Genomic DNA, 15,000 nt, shown 5'->3' on the forward strand with positions numbered 1-15,000 from the left:
TGGTCCAGGGTCAAACTACAGCCAATCTGGTAATTCACATGCACGTGTAAAAAGACGTTTACTACCAGGACATCCAGAAACTCAAATAGCATTTTTTTTTTGTTTGTTGTGGGGTTTTTTTCTAAATAAATTGATGTTCCTGTTCTATGGTTGTCATCACCTTTTCACTGTTTATCAAATATTTCCCATTAAAAATAGTGAAAATGGAGACAATGTCTAAAACAAATGTATTTTGCTGTTCTATGTTTGTCATCACTATTTTGTTTCTTTTAATATTTGCGCATTTATTTACCAAAAAAAAAAAAAAAAGTCAATTTTCTTCCTTTTCCAAGACAGTATGATCTGGTCCAGGGTCAAACTACAGCCAATCTGGTAATCCACATGCACGTGTAAAAAGACGTTTACTACCAGGACAACCAGAAACTCACGTAACGTTTTTTTGTTTAGTTTTTTGTAAAAAAAAAAAAAAAAAGTCTCTTCGTGTTCTATGGTTGTCATCACTATTTTGTTTCTTTTAATATTTGCGCATTTATTTATGAAAAAATCACAAAAAAACTACGCTGAAATGTTTATTTTCTTCCTTTTCCTAAACAGTATGATCTGGTCCAGGGTCAAACTACAGCCAATCTGGTAATCCACATACTCGTGTAAAAAGACGTTTACTACCAGCGCATCCAGAAACTCACGTAGCGTTTTTTTGTTTGTTTGTTTTTTTCTAAATGAATGTCCTTTCACTGTTTTGTTATTGCTGCACTGCAAATATTTCCCAGTAAAAATAGTAAAAATGGAAAAAAAGTCTGTTCCAGGGTCAAACTGTGGCCATCTTGACATCCTTTATAAAGTGTAAAGGCAATGTTCTAAAACACATAAGGGACATTCCTGTTCTATGGTTGTCATCACTATTTTGTTTATTTTAATATTTGTGCGTTTATTTACCAAAAAAAAAAAAAAATAATTCAATTGTCTTCCTTTTCCATCCAGAAACTCACATAGCGGTTTTGTTTTTTTTCCCTAAATAAATGTCCTTTACTGTTCTATGGTTGTCATCACCTTTTCACTGTTTGTTATTGCTGCACTGCAAATATTTCCCATGAAAAATAGTAAAAATGGAAACAAAGTCTGTTCCAGTGTCAAACCCTAATAGAACCTTTTTTAAGACAAGGCATGTTTATTTATCATAATTCAAGTAAAAATCATAACATAATGAAAGAGTGTGGATGAAACATTGTCACTTGTCATATGCACAATGAAATAAAAGTGTTTGCAGCCTGGATTTGAACGTTGGTCCAGGGTCTTAAGTTGTATACAAGCGTAAAAAGAAGTTAGCCTGAGTCATTTTTTTTTTAATCTGTCAAAATAGGTTCCGTTTCCTGTTCTATGGTTGTCGTCACCTTTTCCCTGCTACTGTATTGGCTCTCATAGAACCTTCAATAAGTGCGCAGGCAATGTTTTAAAAGTGTAAAAAGAAGCGTGCAACCACACCTATACGCCGCTCTTATTGTCGTGGCTTTAGCAATATTGTACTGAGCAGCCAGGACAGCCCGAGGCGTGTCTACCACATTTTTTTATGATGCCAACACGATTTGTTGTTTCCCCTTCTCTGCTTGTCGGGGCAATGTTTCAAAACCACAGTGCTAGTAGAAAGAAAAGCGGCGAAAAAGGCCCAAAAATATGTTGTTTTTTTCCCCCTAGGGCTGGTAAAAATAACGAGTTCACTCATTGATTAATTGCAAAACAATTATCGCATTAATCAAGAACACACTTAGATTCATTTAAAGTTATGTGCAAAGGAATTACAAATATTTTCAAGCAAAACATTCTGAGAACAAAACTGCATTCATGTACAAATATTTTTTTATTTTGTTTATCTAGTTTTGAATTATACAAGCGATTAATCTCCCGCGATTAATCACGATTAATCCAAAATCACAAATGGGATTTTTTTTCATACATGTACTACAATAGGAGGGGGATTCATGCGGTTTACCTGACACATGAAACGTGGCGAATTTCAGAGGGCGGTGGGTGTGCACTTACCACTTGAGCCGCCAGATGGCAGCAGAGCGTTGACTATCTTAACATGTGTTTTGTGGCCGTTTCGACTTTGCTATGTAGAGTGGCGCTTTCCATCATTTCCATCAGACTGCATTGCGGCCCTCTTCCTCTCACGCGAGATCCACCCAGGGAATGGGGCCGTATGAACGGCTTCCACTGCTGTATTGTGGATCATATATGTGCTACCACAGTCCTTCATGGACCAGAATGCAATTCTGCTTCGGACCCATACACACCTTTGGACTATGGACCTAAGGAGGACTCTTATCCCAAATACTGCACACGGTATACCGGTACTAGTATAGTATCGCGGTACTAATGAACAAAAACGGTACTATGCTCTGTTTGAAAAGTACCGGTTCGCCATATTTAATTTTTTTACAGGCATGACGTCATGCCATGAAATTGCTGGTTTTACCAGCGGAGGAGCATGTTTGGCAGCGCACACACACAGAGTACTTACAAGCAGACACAGTGTGTAGACAGAAAAGGGAGAACGGACGCATTTTGGTGTAAAAAGTAAAGATAAAGGTGACGTCTATCCACAGTCTGCAGTGTTTTAGCTACTTCTAAGTCACTAATCCTGGCCTCCATGGCGACAAAGTAAGTTTCTTACAAGTAGCGTTATCACTGGAGGAGGAGGAATAGCTAAACATGCTTCACTACACACCGTAGGAGGATACAATAGCTCACCGCCGTCACAATGTAAACAAATGCCATGGGTGGATCTACACCTCACATCCACTGTAATGATACCAAATACAAGACAAATAAAGTAAGTTTCTTACAAGTATTATTATCATTGGAGGACGAGGAATAGCTAAACATGCTTCACTACACACCGTAGGAGGATACAATAGCTCACCGCTTTCACAATGTAAACAAATGCCATGGGTGGATCTACACCTGACATCCACTGTAATGATACCAAGTACAAGAAAAAGTATGTTTCTTACAAGTATTATTATCACTGGAGGACGAGGGATAGCTAAACATGCGTCACTACACACCGTAGGAGGATACAATAGCTCACCGCCGTCACAATGTAAACAAATGCCATGGGTGGATCTACACCTGACATCCACTGTAATGATACCAAGTACAAGACAAAGTACGTTTCTTACAAGTATTATTTTTACTGGAGGACGAGGAATAGCTAAACATGCTTCACTACACACCGTAGGAGGATACAATAGCTCACAATGTAAACAAATGCCATGGGTGGATCTACACCTGACATTCACTGTAATGATACCAAGTACAAGACAAATAAAGTAAGCTTCTTACAAGTATCATTATCACTGGAGGACGAGGAATAGCTAAACATGCTTCACTACACACCGTAGGAGGATACAATAGCTCACAATGTAAACAAATGCCATGGGTGGATCTACACCTGACATCCACTGTAATGATACCAAGTACAAGAAAAAGTATGTTTCTTACAAGTATTATTATCACTGGAGGACGAGGAATAGCTAAACATGCTTCACTACACACCGTAGGAGGATACAATAGCTCACCGCTGTCACAATGTAAACAAATGCCATGGGTGGATCTACACCTGACATCTACTGTAATGATACCAAGTACAAGACAAATAAAGTCAGTTTCTTACAAGTAGTATTATCACTGGAGGACGAGGAATAGCTAAACATGCTTCACTACACACCGTAGGAGGATAAAATAGCTCACAATGTAAACAAATGCCATGGGTGGATCCACACCTGACATCCACTGTAATGATACCAAGTACAAGACAAATAAAGTAAGTTTCTTACAAGTATTATTATCACTGGAGGACGAGGAATAGCTAAACATGCTTCACTACACACCGTAGGAGGATACAATAGCTCACCCCCGTCACAATGTAAACAAATGCCATGGGTGGATCTACACCTGACATCCACTGTAATAATACCAAGTAGAAGAAAAAGTATGTTTCTTACAAGTATTATTATCACTGGAGGACGAGGAATAGCTAAACATGCGTCACTACACACCGTAGGAGGATAAAATAGCTCACAATGTAAACAAATGCCATGGGTGGATCTACACCTGACATCCACTGTAATTATACCAAGTACAAGACAAATAAAGTAAGTTTCTTACAAGTATTATTATCACTGGAGGACGAGGAATAGCTAAAAATGCTTCACTACACACCGTAGGAGGATACAATAGCTCACAATGTAAACAAATACCATGGGTGGATCTACACCTGACATCCACTGTAATGATACCAAGTACAAGACAAAGTACGTTTCTTACAAGTAATATTATCACTGAAGGACGAGGAATAGCTATACATAATAATGGATTAGATTTATATAGCGCTTTTCTAGACACTCAAAGCGCTTCACAGAGAAGTGAGAACCCATCATTCATTTTTACAACTCATTCATTCATCATTCATTCTCCGGTGTGAGCGGCACCGGGGGCAAGGGTGAAGTGTCCCGCCCAAGGACACAACGGCAGCGATTTTTGGATGGTAAGAGGCGGGGAGCGAACCTGCAACCCTCAGGTTTCTGGCAAGGCCGCTCTACCCACTACGCCACGCCGCCCACATGCGTCACTACACACCGTAGGAGGATACAATAGCTCACCGGCGTCACAATGTAAACAAATGCCATGGCTGGATCTACACCTGACATCCACTGTAATGATACCAAGTACAAGAAAAAGTATGTTTCTTACAAGTATTATTATCACTGGAGGACGAGGAATAGCTAAACATGCTTCACTACACACCGTAGGAGGATACAATAGCTCACCGCCGTCACAATGTAAACAAATGCCATGGGTGGATCTACACCTGACGTCCACTGTAATGATATCAAGTACAAGACAAATAAAGTAAGTTTCTTACAAGTATTATTATCACTGGAGGACAAGGAATAGCTAAACATGCTTCACTACACACCGTAGGAGGATACAATAGCTCACCGCCGTCATAATGTAAACAAATGCCATGGGCGGATCTACACCTCACATCCACTGTAATGATACCAAGTACAAGACAAATAAAGTAAGTTTCTTACAAGTATCATTATCACTGGAGGACGAGGAATAGCTAAACATGCTTCACTACACACCGTAGGAGAATACAATAGCTCACCGCCGTCACAATGTAAACAAATGCCATGGGTGGATCTACACCTGACATCCACTGTAATGATACCAAGTACAAGAAAAAGTAAGTTTCTTACAAGTATTATTATCACTGGAGGACGAGGAATAGCTAAACATGCGTCACTACACACCGTAGGAGGATACAATAGCTCACAATGTAAACAAATGCCATGGGTGGATCTACACCTGACATCCACTGTAATGATACCACATATCTAGTTGATACTACTATGAATACATCGATATTTTTTATTGTCAACAAAATCTTTTTTCCTTTTAAAAAAAATTCATATAATGTTTATAAAGTCAGTAAATACGTCCCTGGACACTTTGAATATGACCAATGTATGATCCTGTAACTACTTGGTATCTGATCCATACCTAAATGTGTGGTATCATCCGAAACTAATGTCAAGTATCAAAGAAGAGAAGAATAAGTGATTATTACATTTGAACAGAAGTGTAGATAGAACATGTTAAAACAGAAAATAAGCAGATATTAACAGTGAATGAACGAGTGGATTAATAATCCATTTTTTACAGTTTGTCCCTCATAATGTGTACAAAATAATAGGTGTATAAATGACACAGTATGTTACTGCATAGACTAATTAGGAGTCTTTGTTTGTTTACTTACTACTAAAAGACAAGTTGTCTAGTATGTTCAACATTTTATTGAAGGACTAAATGACAATAATAAACATATTTTTCATGTACAATAACATTTGTTGTTACAATAAAGTATCAAAATATCGGGACAACTATACCACACCCACACACACACACACACACACACACACACACACACACACACACACACACACACACACACACACACACACAGCTGTTGATGTGCGATGGCCTCCCTTATTAACTCCTCACACGCCAGACCCGAGGAAACTCCTCATTACCACCGCACTGACAGCAGAGGGAGGGGGGGGGTGTGTTGTAACCATGGAGATTTGGATCCTGACAGGTGTGTTCAGGTGGAGTTAACCCTCGCTGGTCCGTAGCCCGGCAATAAGGTCTTCATATTTATCGTCAAGCCCGCGTGTCGTATCACGCATGCAATTGCTCCTCTCGCCAGTTATTCATGAAAGCCTACACCTCCGATAGTACAACAAAATAAAAAATACACAAAAAAAGACTTGAAATAATCCAGAAACACAAATTGCTGACATCGCTCGCATACGACTTACATTTCGGGCATTTGATGCAATCCCTCCTCCCGCCAGTTACTAATGATTTCAGCCTTTCTTGCATAATATTAACAAACGGACTCAAAATAATCCACAAAGTTAAATTCCGTGGTGTGCTCACTCACGCACGGGCACACCGTTGACAATTGCCACGCACGTTTGAAATACGCACTGCGATTGCTTCTCCCGCTCGTTGGTAGTGTTGTGATAGCCACCACTTTATTGGATTGTAGCAAACATAACTCTAAACTCTAATTTGCATAGTCAAATCCCATGGTATGCTCGCTCGTGCACAAGCACATATGCAACATGTGTCATGTGTTTTACTGCGATCGCTCCTCCTGCCAGTTGTTAATGGTAACCGCCGCCCTGCATAACAGAAATGAACGGACATACTCAAAACCATCCGCAGAGTCAAAGGCCACATATACTCGGTTGCTCATGCATAAGTACATGCACATGCCACTCGTGTAATGCGATCGCTCCTCTTATCAGTTGTTGCTAATATCCACCACCTTTTACAAGGGAAAAGGTTACAAATAATCCACACAATTTGAAGTCCACAGCACGCTCTCTTGCTCATGCACGATGAAATTGTCAAAGTAATGTACATGCTAGACGTGTAATGCAATTGCTCCTCCCGTCAGTTGTTAATGTTAACCACCACCTTTTACTATAAAAATGCCCAGGAAGGCTCAAATTATATCACACAATTTAAAGTCCACTGCATGCTCTCTTTTGCATGGAATGCAATCGCTCCTCCCATCAGTTGCTGATAATAACCACCACCTTTCACAATATATATAAAAAAAAGACTCCAAAATATTCCACAAAATCAAATTTGACAGCATGCTCATTTTTCATACACAAGCACATTCGCAATACACTGTACATGCCGCACTCGTAAATCAATTTCTCCTCGTTAACAATAACCACCACCTTTCACAATGGAATTTTTTTTTTTTAATTCAAAATAATCCACAAAATCTAATTCCACAGTATGCTCCCTTTTTCATACACAAGCACATCCACAATATACTGTACATGCTGCACTCGTCATTACATTTCTCCCGGTTGACAATAACCACCACCTTTCACAATGGAAAAAAATAAACAGACTCAAAATAATCCACAAAATCAAATTACACAGTAGGCCAACGTTTTTATACACAATCACATCCACAATATGCTGTACACACCACACTCGCAATTCCATTTCTCCCGGTATACAATAACCACCACCTTTCACAATAAAAATAACAAGAAAGGCTCAAATTAATCCACAAAATCAAATTCCACAGTATACTCACTTTTTCATACACAAGTACATCCGCAATATACTGTACATGCTGCACTCGTCATTCCATTTCTCCCGGTTGACAATAACCACCACCTTTCACAATGAAAAAAATAAACAGACTCAAATTAATCCACACAATCAAATTCCACATTATGCCCACTTTTTTATACACAAGCACATCCGCAAAATACTGTACATGCCGCACTTGTAATTCCATTTCTCCCGGTAGACAATAACCACCACCTTTCACAATGAAAAAAATAAACAGACTCAAAATAATCCACAAAATCAAATTCCACAGTATGCCCACTTTTTCATACTCAAGCACATCCACAATATATTGTACACACCACACTCGCAATTCCATTTCTCCCGGTAGACAATAACCACCACTTTTCACAATAAAAATAACCAGAAAGGCTTAAATTAATCCACAAAATCAAATTCCACAGTATACTCACTTTTTCATACACAAGCACATCCGAAATATACTGTGCATGCCGCACTCGTAATTCCATTTTTCCCGGTTGACAATAACCACCACCTTTCACAATGAAAAAAATATACAGACTCAAAATAATCCACATCAAATTCCATAGTATAGTCACTTTTTCATACACAAGCACATCCGCAATATACTGTACATGCCGCACTTGTAATCCCATTTCTCCGGGTTGACAATAACCACCACCTTTAACAATGAAAAAAATAAACAGACTCAAAATAATCCATAAAATCAAATTCCACAGTATGCTCACTTTTTCATACACAAGAACATCTGCAATATACTGTGCATGCCGCCCTCGCAATTCCATTTCCCCCGGTTGACAATAACCACCACCTTTCACAATAAAAATAACAAGAAAGACTCAAATAAATCCACAAAATCAAATTCCACAGTATACTCACTTTTTCATACCCAAGCACATCCGTAATATACTGTACATGCCGCACTCGTAATTTCATTTCTCCCGGTTGACAATAACCACCACCTTTCACAATAAAAACAACCAGAAAGGCTCAAAATAATCCACATAAAATTATACAGTATACTCACTTTTTCATACACAAGCACATCCGCATTATACTGTACATGCCGCACTCGTAATTCAATTTCTCCTTGTTGACAATAACCACCACCTTTCACAATAAAAAAACAGGCCCACAATAATCCACAATATCAAATTCCACAGTATGTTCACTTCTTTATACACAAGCACATTTACAATATACTGTACATGCCGCACTCGTAATTACATTTCTCCTTGTTGACAATAACCACCACTTTTCACAAGGAAAAAAATAAACAGACTCAAAATAATCCATCAAAATAAATTCCACAGTATGCTCACTTTTTCATACACAAGCACATCCGCAATATACTGTACACGTCACACTCGTAATTCCATGTCTCCTCGTTGACAATAACCACCACCTTTCACAATAAAAATAACCAGAAAGGCTTAAATTAATCCACAAAATCAAATTCCACAGTATGCTCACTTTTTCATACACAAGCACATCCGCAATATACTGTACACGTCACACTCGTAATTCCATGTCTCCTCGTTGACAATAACCACCACCTTTCACAATAAAAATAACCAGAAAGGCTTAAATTAATCCACAAAATCAAATTCCACAGTATACTCACTTTTTCATACCCAAGCACATCCGCAATATACTGTGCATGCCGCACTCGCAATTCCATTTCCCCCGGTTGACAATAACCACCACCTTTCACAATGAAAAAAATAAACAGACTCAAAATAACCCACAACATCAAATTCCATAGTATAGTCACTTTTTCATACACAAGCACATCCGCAATATACTGTACATGCCGCACTCGCAATTCCATTTCTCCCGGTTGACAATAACCACCACCTTTCACAATAATAAAAATAAACAGACTCAAAATAATCCACAACATCAAATTCCATAGTATAGTCCCATTTTCATACACAAGCACATCCGCAATATACTGTACACGCCGCACTCGCAATTCCATTTCTCCAGGTTGACAATAACCACCACCTTTCACAATAAAAATAACAAGAAAGACTCAAATAAATCCACAAAATCAAATTCCACAGTATGCTCACTTTTTCCTACCCAAGCACATCCGTAATATACTGTACATTCCGCACTCGTAATTTCATTTCTCCCGGTTGACAATAACCACCACCTTTCACAATAAAAATAATAAGAAAGACTCAAATTAATCCACAAAATCAAATTCCACAGTATGCTCACTTTTTCATACACAAGCACATCCGCAATATACTGTACATGTCACACTCGTAATTCCATGTCTCCTCGTTGACAATAACCACCACCTTTCACAATAAAAAATAAATAAACAGACCTAAAATAATCCACAAAATCAAATTCCACAGTATGTTCACTTTTTCATACACAAGCACATCCGCAATATACTGTACACGCCGCACTCGCAATTCCATTTCTCCAGGTTGACAATAACCACCACCTTTCACAATAAAAATAATAAGAAAGACTCAAATTAATCCACAAAATTAAATTCCACAGTATGCTCACTTTTTCATACACAAGCACATCCGCAATATACTGTACATGTCACACTCGTAATTCCATGTCTCCTCGTTGACAATAGCCACCACCTTTCACAATAAATGTCTCCTCGTTGACAATAGCCACCACCTTTCACAATAAAAACAACCAGAAAGGCTCAAAATAATCCAATTCAATTTAAAGTCCACGGCGTGCGCCATTGCTCATGCACGATCACAATGACAACGCCACACTCGTAGTGCGATTTCTCCTCCCATCAGTTGTTGATAATAACCACCAGCTTTCACGCAGAAAAATGCACAGACAGACTCAAAATGATCCACAACTGTGCAACGAGAGCTGTGTCTAAGGAACTTCAAGAACTATAAATTGTAAAAATAAGCTCCAATTATGCAAATTGTTGAACTTGAAAAGTTCCCGTGTTGTCTTGCACGCAGTAAACGTATTTCATGTCTGCTGAGGGAATGTTGGCGAGCATTCGGGGACTAATCTGCTAATGTGAGACGCTCTGATTGCTCGCCGTCCTGGCAGGAAGTCGTGAAGTCTCCATGAAATATGTAATAAGTTGGCGGCTAAAACAACAGAAAAACATGTCACTTTTCCTGCGCCGCTACATTCCGGATGTTTCCGCTCGCCGCCAACCCAGACGCGGTAAGAATGGGTGCGTGTTGAGCCTGCAACAAGAAGGATTGCGGGCGCTGGCAGTCACACGACAAGCTCAAAAGCTCCCTTTTTTCCCCGACTAAATCATTTTCTAATGTGTCCCATTTATTTAGTTTGGCACTTCTCCTCGTGCACAAGGAGCTGCCCTCAAAAATAAAAGGCAAGTCCATTACTGTCCTAAAGAGAATTCAACTATTATTCCTCCGACCATGCAAATTATACAGTTGTGTTTTTTGTTCTTATGCAAGGCGGCAGTTGTCATTAATAACTGGCAGTAGGAGGGTTTGCGATGCCTGATTGACATGATGATGACAACATGTCTGTGTTGAGTATCAGTGCATGTTTTCGTGGTGTTCGTAAACCAATATTTTAAGGGTTTTTCTTGTATTCCTGCTACACATTGTTGCAGCTATCATTAATAACTGGCGGTTGGAGCGATCGCATTGCCTGGTTGATTATACAACATGTCTATGTTGAGTATCAGTGCATGTTTTCGTGGCGTTCTTAAACAAATATTTTAAGTGTTTTTGTTTTATTCCTGCTACACAATGTTGCAGCTATCATTAATAACTGGCAGATGGTGCGATCGCATTGCCTGGTTGATTATACAACATGTCTATGTTGAGTATCAGTGCATGTTTTCGTGCACGTGCAAATGTCCGGTGTTCTTAAAGGATTATTTTACATTTTTTAATTTATTCCTGCTACAAAATGTTGCAGCTATCATTAATAATTGGCGGTTGGAGCGATCGCATTGCCTGGTTGATTATACAACACAACTATGTTGAGTATCAGTGCATGTTTTCGTGGTGTTCTTAAACAAATATTTTAAGTGTTTTTCTTGTATTCCTGCTACACAATGTTGCAGCTATCATTAATAACTGGCGGTTGGAGCGATCGCATTGCCTGGTTGATTATACAACATGTCTATGTTGAGTATCAGGGCATGTTTTCACGGCGTTCTTAAACAAATATTTTAAGTGTTTTTGTTTTATTCCTGCTACACAATGTTGCAGCTATCATTAATAACTGGCAGATGGTGCGATCGCATTGCCTGGTTGATTATACAACATGTCTATGTTGAGTATCAGTGCATGTTTTCGTGCACGTGCAAATGTCCAGTGTTCTTAGAGGATTATTTGACGTTGTTGTTTTACTCCTGCTACGCAATGTTGCAGCTATCATTAATAACTGGCGGTTGGAGCGATCGCATTGCCTGGTTGATTATACAACATAACTATGTTGAGTATCAGTGCATCTTTTCGTGGTGTTCTTAAACAAATATTTTAAGTGTTTTTCTTTTATTCCTGCTACACAATGTTGCAGCTATCATTAATAACTGGCGGTTGGAGCGATCGCATTGCCTGGTTGATTATACAACATGTCTATGTTTAGTTTTCGTGCACGTGCAAATGTCCGGTGTTCTTAGTGGATTATTTTACGTTTTTTCTTTTACTCCTGCTACACAATGTTGCAGCTATCATTAATAACTGGCGGTTGGAGCGATCGCATTGCCTGGTTGATTATACAACATGTCTATGTTGAGTATCAGTGCATGTTTTCGTGCACGTGCAAATGTCCGGTGTTCTTAGAGGATTATTTGACCTTGTTGTTTTACTTCTGCTACACAATGTTGCAGCTATCATTAATAACTGGTGGTTGCAGCGATCGCATTGCCTGGTTGATTATACAACATGTCTATGTTGAGTATCAGTGCATGTTTTCGTGGTGTTCTTAAACAAATATTTTAAGTGTTTTTCTTGTATTCCTGCTACAAAATGTTGCAGCTATCATTAATAACTGGCGGTTGGAGCGATAGCATTGCCTGGTTGATTATACAACATGTCTATGTTGAGTATCCGTGCATGTTTTCGTGCACATGCAAATGTCCGGTGTTCTTAGAGGATTCATTTACGTTGTTTCTTTTATTTCTGCTAAACAATGTTGCAGCTATCATTAATAACTGGTGGGTCAAGTGATCGCATTGCCTGGTTGATTATACAACATGTCTATAAACACAAAATAAACACTTAAAATAATCCACAATATACACTGTACATGCCGCACTCGTAATTCAGTTTCTCCCGATTGACAATAACCACCACCTTTCACAATAAAAAAAAATAAACAGACACAAAATAATCCACAAAATCAAATTCCACAGAATGCTCACTTTTTCATACACAGGCACATCCGCAATATACTGTACATGGCGCACTCGTAATTCCATTTCTCCCGATTGACAATAACCACCACCTTTCACAATAAAAAAAAATTAACAGACTCAAATTAATCCACAAAAGTATGCTCACTTTTTCATACACAAGCACATCCGCAACATACTGTACATGCCGCACCCGTAATTCCGTTTCTCCCGGTTGACAATAACCACCACCTTTCACAATTAAAAAAAACAAAAACAGACTCAAATTAATCCGCAAAATTATGCTCACTTTTTCATACACAAACACATTTGCAATATACTGTACATGCTGCACTTGTAATTTCGTTTCTCTCGGTTGACAATAACCACCACCTTTAACAATTATTTTAAAAAAAACAGACTCAAATTAATCCACAAAATTATGCTCAATTTTTCATACACAAGCACATTTGCAATATACTGTACATGCCGCTCTTGTAATTCCATTTCTCCCGGTTGACAATAACCACCACCTTTCACAATTAAAAAAAAAATAAACAGACTCAAATTAATCCACAAAATTTATGCTCACTTTTTCATACACAAGCACATTTGCAATATACTGTACATGCCGCTCTTGTAATTCAATTTCTCCCGGTTGACAATAACCACCATCTTTCACAATTAAAAAATAAATAAACAGACTCAAATTAATCCACAAAATTATGCTCACTTTTTCATACACGAACACATTTGCAATATACTGTACATGCTGCACTTGTAATTCCGTTTCTCCCGGTTGACAATAACCACCACCTTTCACAATTTAAAAAAAAAATAAACAGACTCAAATTAATCCACAAAATTATGCTCACTTTTTCATACAGAAGCACATTTGCAATATACTGTACATGCCTCTCTTGTAATTCCATTTCTCCCGGTTGACAATAACCACCACATTTCACAATTAAAAAAAAAAAAAAACAGACTGAAATTAATCCACAAAATTATGCTCACTTTTTCATACACAAACACATTTGCAATATACTGTACATGCTGCACTTGTAATTCCGTTTCTCTCGGTTGACAATAACCACCACCTTTAACAATTAAAAAAAAAAAACAGACTCAAATTAATCCGCAAAATTATGCTCACTTTTTCATACAGAAGCACATTTGCAATATACTGTACATGCCGCACCCGTAATTCCATTTCTCCCGGTTGACAATAACCACCACATTTCACAATTAAAAAAAAAAAAAACAGACTCAAATTAATCCACAAAATTATGCTCACTTTTTTACACACAAACACATTTGCAATATACTGTACATGCTGCACTTGTAATTCCGTTTCTCTCGGTTGACAATAACCACCACCTTTAACAATTAAAAAAAAAAACAGACTCAAATTAATCCACAAAATTATGCTCACTTTTTCATACACAAGCACATTTGCAATATACTGTACATGCCGCACCCGTAATTCCATTTCTCTTTCACAATATAAAAACTAAACAGACTCAAATTATTGTTTGTGGATTGTTTCAAGTTGCCTTCGTCATCCTCTTCACGCGAGGTGGCAGTTATCATCAGTAGCGGTCGGGAGGAGGTGCGGTGCGAGAGAATGCAGGGTGGGGGAGGGGCTAGATGTCTTTGAGTGCTTGCTGTTCTTTGTCCTCTTCTTGGGCCAACTCTCTCCTGCATTGTGCTGCTGATCGATGGTTCTTCTCATTAAAAATGGAGGCGGCGGCCAGAGGTGTGGCCATTCAGCGGCGAGGGCTTTTGATGGTCGCCGTACGCCAGGGGTTGTTCTTGAGGTCAGAGCTGGGCCGGTTGCCGTGGCAACAGCCCTGCAAAAAAGCGCTTCCTCGGAGTTAACTGGTGACGGCGGGATTCTTCTTCCCTCTTCTTTTCGGTCACGCCAGAAGAACCCGGAGAGATAGTTTCCTCCT

At 38.7% G+C, this 15,000-nt stretch overlaps 1 protein-coding gene across 2 annotated transcripts in view; it reads left to right on the forward strand.

Annotated features, from left to right (window-relative positions):
- Positions 1-15,000, forward strand: part of plxna2 (plexin A2) — a 470,104-nt gene that overhangs the window by 257,011 nt on the left and 198,093 nt on the right. The window lies entirely within an intron of this gene.

This window comes from Entelurus aequoreus, linkage group LG07 (assembly GCF_033978785.1).
Source record: "Entelurus aequoreus isolate RoL-2023_Sb linkage group LG07, RoL_Eaeq_v1.1, whole genome shotgun sequence".
Lineage (NCBI taxonomy): Eukaryota > Metazoa > Chordata > Actinopteri > Syngnathiformes > Syngnathidae > Entelurus > Entelurus aequoreus.